The 6,113-nt window shown below is 32.2% G+C and overlaps 1 long non-coding RNA gene across 2 annotated transcripts; it reads right to left on the bottom strand.

The window, feature by feature from the left end:
• Positions 1-785: 785 nt before the first annotated feature.
• LOC145133964 (uncharacterized) lies at positions 786-4,346 on the bottom strand. 2 transcript variants are annotated; one of them, XR_013718847.1, is made up of 4 exons: positions 3,828-4,346; positions 3,572-3,640; positions 3,261-3,376; positions 786-1,092 (listed from the first exon to the last, which is right to left on the bottom strand). It is a non-coding gene; the product is annotated as an uncharacterized LOC145133964 (long non-coding RNA). The 2 variants fall into 2 exon arrangements; XR_013718845.1 differs by lacking the exon at positions 786-1,092 and having other exon boundaries at positions 2,852-3,376; positions 3,828-4,345.
• Positions 4,347-6,113: the final 1,767 nt, after the last annotated feature.

Below are 6,113 nucleotides of genomic sequence, written 5' to 3'. Positions count from 1 at the left end.
TTTTGACTAATTAACCTATCTACTATTAAATTAACCTAATTACTAACAAAGGAATGAGATTTATCTAATTTTGCAAGTTTAGTTGAACTTAATTCTTTAACACAAATTCAATCAATAAACAAAACACTTATGTTAGTTCGAATCTACTTTCCCTCAGTGGTTTATATTTTAGCTATGACAAGTACTGTTGGTTACCAATTAAGATAGTATTAGCAATTTAGTTCTAAATCTACTAATATTAATTAATTCATGTAAACCAAAATATGTTCACACTTAAGTTAACACATAATCAATTATATTATGAATTGGAGCTATGTGAGATTGATTAACAAAACACAATTACGGTCATAATATGAGTTCTCTAGCACAGCCTAATTCAATACTTAACTGCTTAACTAAGAATGGTGATCCTAGCTCTAATAATTTAATGTTCACTAAATTACCAGATATTCTAATTCATGCAGATTAATATTCACTAACTACACAGAACAAGAATTAAAAGCAATTAAATACTAAATCAAACATGCTAGGTAAAATCAATCAACACAATTCATAACCAACAAGTACATCAAATCTAAAATATTAAATCCATGAATTCCAGCTTCATCTACCTAACAGAAGCAGCTAGATTTAGCTGGACATCCTAGCAAACAAGTTAACAAAAATCATATTCAAAAACATATTTAAAGTGTACCAAAACTAGAATCCAATTATGAACTTCTCTTCTCCTTTGGTGTTGAAATCCTATTCCAGACCTTCTCCTCTTCTGAAAATCGTCTCCAGGAACTTCTTCAATCCGCCAAAAGTCCTTTAAATCGTAATGAGCAAGAGTATATATAGTTTCTGATTTTTCCGTTCTCACGTCGTGAATAGATATGGCTCACGACGTGAATAGTAGATTTCCGTGTTGGCTAAGGACTTTTCTTCGCGATGTCTATCTTCTGGAAGATTCGTGTTCACGTCGTGAATCTATAAGCCTCACGACGTAAAGTCAGCAGATTACGTAAGTTTCTTCATCTTTTAATCTCCAAGCCTCCAAAGTTCTGTGTTTTGTCATTTTTAGTCCTTTTCTCCAAAAATGCTTCTATTTGGCTGCAAAGAACAATTTATCCTCATAAGTACCATTATTCAATGCAATTAACCAAAATATTAATAAAAATATAAGTAAATATTGCCTAAAAACATGTATAAATATGGCAATATCAGTAGATCTACTGTTGGGAGTGATAGCTCTGGCTTAAATCGTCTGAATGAGAAATTAGATCGAAGGGACTCGCCGAGTCCATGGGCTGACTCGACGAGTCGGTGAGGGTTTGTCCCGATAAGCTTGATCATGCGTTAACTCGGCGAGTTAGGGGTCAACTCGACGAGCTGAGATGGACCTTCGCGGGACTTCTGAGGAAAACTAGTGGACTCGACGAGTCACATGGGTGCACTCGCCGAGTCAGGTCAAACTCAGTCTGTTGACTTGAGTTGACTTCTGTTGACTTTAGGGTTTAGTCAACATGAGTAATGGGGACCATGGAGGGGTAAAATGGTCTTTTACCCACTTCCAGAGATAGAGAGAGAAAGAGAAACCTTTGGTTTACTTAGAGACGAGAATCGAGTATTAATTTGAGATAACTACCCTATGTGTTAGGCGGTGGCTAGTTCGAGATTCAAGTACGAGGATAATTGATTGCTTGCGAGGTGAGTCTTCTCACTATACTTACCATGATTGGTATCTTTATGTGATTGAGATATCTTATGCGCTTAAATTGTGTATTGTGATATCCTGCATTATTTCTTTGTGATTTATGATGTGTATTATTCAGAGCTTACAGAGTTAGGACCAAAGGGTCCATCAGAGTTGTGGGACCGGAGGGTCCCACAGAGACACATTGACCGGAGGGTCTTATGGTGTTATAGTCTCGAGTGGCTAATGTGATGTGTGTGATATTTTGGGGAACTCATTAAGCTTCGTGTTTACCGTGTTATGTGTTATGTGATTCGGGTACCTTACATGATATCGGGAAGGCGCCGGCTCGATTGTACATACAAGAGAAGGGGTTATCTTTGGAGGATCCTGGTTTTGTGATAAACAACGTAAAATAAAATGTGTTGTTAAATTGTTACTTATGATTTTGAGGAAACGTGACATGTGTTTTATTGTGTTTCGAAATGAAAATATGTTTGAAAATTTTACGGTGTTACAATACTAGTCGTTTACCCGCGCTAAGCGACAGGTACAAATCATTTCTTTCATAAAATAATTTCTAGAAGTGATTAGTTTTTCTGTGCAAAGCAAAGAGGTTCAGATTAGTGACAGAGAAAGGGAAAAGAAATAATGTTGGCCGATTTCTAGAGAGGGAGGGTAGTATCAGTTAGTTCTAAGATTTTTGGAGAGAGAGAGAGAGAGAGATGATTTAGAGAAAACCATGATGGGATGTGGTGGTGAGGGTTAGAGGGAGAGACGATGGAAAATGATGACTGTGAATCAAGGAGATAGGATTATGCTATCAATTGATCATTATATAAATGGATTTTAATTATTTATGTAGTAATAACCTCTTTTTCTTTTCTTTCGTTCTATTAATTATTGTATATGTATTAAAGTCTTAAACAATCCTATTAAAATAATAATAATAACCAACACGATTAATATATTAAATTGCTTACATCATAAAAAGGAAAATATAAGATAAATTCCCCACGAACAATAAAAAATTTTGTTAATTTCTACTAAAAAATTACATGCATCTATTTGTAACGTAAAAGGAATTTACTATATAAAAAAGTTATAGGTTACAGGGTATATAGACAATTCTATAAAACAGTAAAATAAATATATGTAGTACTTTTTCAAGGAGAAAATAGGCAAAGGAAACAATAAAAAAAATATCTAGTACATGAAAGAAGAAGCTTAATCTTAACACTTTTCTTATAACTCGTGCATCTCTACATAAGATCATATGCCTCAGTGTTGATAATGCTTTTATACATAAAAAAACAGTAGAGTTTCAAATGAAAATAACATGGTCTGCATTTACATCATCACCAAGAAATCCCACAAAAATCAGAACTGGGTACCTTCTATAACAACAACTAAACATGAATGTTTCTTAGCAAATTGTTCTGATTCCATATTTTTGTTTTCAATTTTAAATCCAACTTTTGCTTTCCCAGTATCCCATGAAAAATGATGGATCATATGAGAGATGGAAAACAAAAACAAATAAATATCAAAATAAATATGTCAAAAAATAGTAAAAAACACTCACTTGTTCAACATGAGCCACAATGGGAGCATGAAAAAACAAATCTCCTTCTAGGACTTCTTCACCTTAAGCATAACAATGTTCTACATTAATGCCTTTAACATAATTTAATCAGGTACCTGAAAGAAAAAACAAAGAGACTTATAAAAGATGGTTCAAAATACTTGTGAAGATCACAAAAACGACACCATTGTGGACTAAAAGCAATGTTAAGTTATTATTACCAAATAATAACTATTATACTGATAGTTTTGACGATAATAGATAAACAGACATTATAAACTAACAAAAAATGATTAATGAAAAGAAACTACCTTTATCATAGGATTAGGGTTGTCATGCTCATTCTGTTACCTACACTTTAATTAAGTTCTTTGTATAACCTAGAAGAAACATATGTCAAATAAGTAAAATCCATTATAGCAATGTTTATCACTTTTTAAAAGTATAAAACCTCATAACTCCATCAAGATGGCACGTATTCTCAATACATCAAGAAACATATTAATTTCCAGATTCAAATTTAGAGAAAAAGAGATAGAATGAACTTTGAAACTGAAAAATACCCACATATCGTTCAACACCATCAGGATGAAGATCGTATGAATCCTCCTGGGAAGATAGCTACTTCATCTTATTAACTGGTGTAGCCCACCCTAAACATTTGTGACCATTAACAATGTTTCATTGAAGCTATCTTGAACTTTATTGTGTCTTTATGCCCCCAAAACAAAAAAAAAAATTGTCTATAGAAACTGAAGTACTAAAGAAAATATGCAAAAATACAAATAAACATGAATCATTCCCTGTAAAATGAACAAAGACTTCCATCAAATAGTTCGTGTGCATAATCTTATCCCAATAACTGGTTCCACACAAATAATTAAAATCCATTTATATAATGATCAATTGATAGCATGAATCATTCCCTGTAAAATGAACAAAAACATGAATCATTCCCTGTAAAATGAACAAAGACTTAGCGCATCAAAACCCAGAGACAAAAGAAAATACATAAAAGGTTAAATACTTGAGATTTTTAGGTTACATTTTCCAAAAGGAAGTCAAGGTGCAGCAATTTTGAGGTAACCATGTTTCTTCAATTAGAGGAAGGGAAGGAAGATGTTAGGTGAAGTTTGGTGAGATTCGAGAGATATTTTCCTAGAAGGGGGGAAATCATGTATACGTCATGGATTAAAGGGGACTGGATCAAACGATTGAAAGGGCTCGGTCAAACTAATTATTAAGAGTATTATTTACCTTTTGACTTTTTCAAATTGACCAAATATGATTTCCATGCATAAATTCATTGTACAAATAGCATTATGGATTTGTACCTCTTAAAATTCAGCCTTTGACCAAATATGCATATTAAGGTACTAGCCATTTACCCGTGCTAAACGACGGGTACGAATAATTTTTTCAGATATTAATTTCTAGAAGCGATTAGTTGTTTTGCACAAATAATTTACTACATCTAAACATTTATCAATAGGAGTCATGCTAGCAGAAACAAATCAATAAGAATTAAAAGTAAATAGTTGAGATTTTTTACAAATATACATGAACACATGATTTATTGTGCATTATTAATCATTTAACACTTTTTTATATACCACATTTGATATATAGACTTCACCACCGTTAAATTGTTTGTCAGACTTCACTAATACTTCTGTATTGGCATGTGATATCCCCCTTGATAATATCACATAAAGTTGGTCATGTGAGAAAACCGGTTCTTGAAGATAAATACCTACATTTGGAATTGTTTTCCCCTGAGCTTTATTGATTATCATCGCGAACCATAATCGAATGGGAAATTGTTTTCTCTTTAGCTTGAATGAGAACATGTCATCTTCAGGCATAGAGAAATCATTGGCAAAAATATCACTTTCCAGCATGTTGACCAACAGCTATTACGTCATCAATGACATTATCACATGTTTTTATTTTTGAACTTGTTTCCGACAATTTATTTCATTTTGATACGTATTTATTTTCGAACATGTTTCGTTCTAGACCAATTTCGTCTAATGATATTTTTTGTTTGTTGTTTCAGTTTAAATTCAAGTTTTTCGATCTGGTCTCGACCCACAATGTAGCATGCTGAGGTTAGTTTCATTTCGACGATTCAGACAATTATTAGTATGCATTCGTTAAGGGTCTATTTCATTTTATAAAAAATAATATCACAATTTAATGGGGAACATTTTTCGCGGAATAGATGGTTATTTTGTAAAAAATATTGAAAATTAGTTTTGTGGGTATATTATGGTCATTTTAAGAAATAACCTCGTCGTTAATATATTTTTTAGGTTGAGTATTTTAATTTTAATTTTACTTTCAGTTGTTTATTTTCAAAATAGATCATTTTTAATTTTCATTAACATTTATTTCAATACTACGATAAATGGAACTCAAGGGTTAAGTCATTAACATAGATTGTTTATTTAATGAGTTAAGTCCTTAACATAGATTGTTTATTTAATGGGTTAAGGTAACGTCACGACACCATATGGTGATAATTTTGTGACTATTGAACGGTTATGAAAAGGAACATCATAGATTATTAAGATTGGATGGCTTTTTAGGCGATTTTAGAAAGAATCGAAAAGAACATATCGAAATGTAGTATAGTGTTTTTTGAAGATTGTATGTAGGCAGGATCGGCCTTTGGGTGGGCACAATATGGCGACCACCTCAGATGCCATGGTCCAAATATTTAGGGATCCACAATTACTTTTTTCTTTGTAAATATTTATATTAATTTCTTGGTTAAAATCTAGAAAAAAAAACACATAAAAGATAAATAATATATATAAATGTAAAGCACCTTATAGTTAGTCTAACATC

The sequence above is a fragment of the Lactuca virosa genome, chromosome 8, assembly GCF_052849685.1.
Source record: "Lactuca virosa cultivar CGN04683 chromosome 8, Lactuca_virosa_CGN04683_v6, whole genome shotgun sequence".
NCBI lineage: Eukaryota > Viridiplantae > Streptophyta > Magnoliopsida > Asterales > Asteraceae > Lactuca > Lactuca virosa.
Note: the sequence above shows the minus strand (reverse complement) of the source record. Positions and strands in the feature narration are given on the sequence as shown.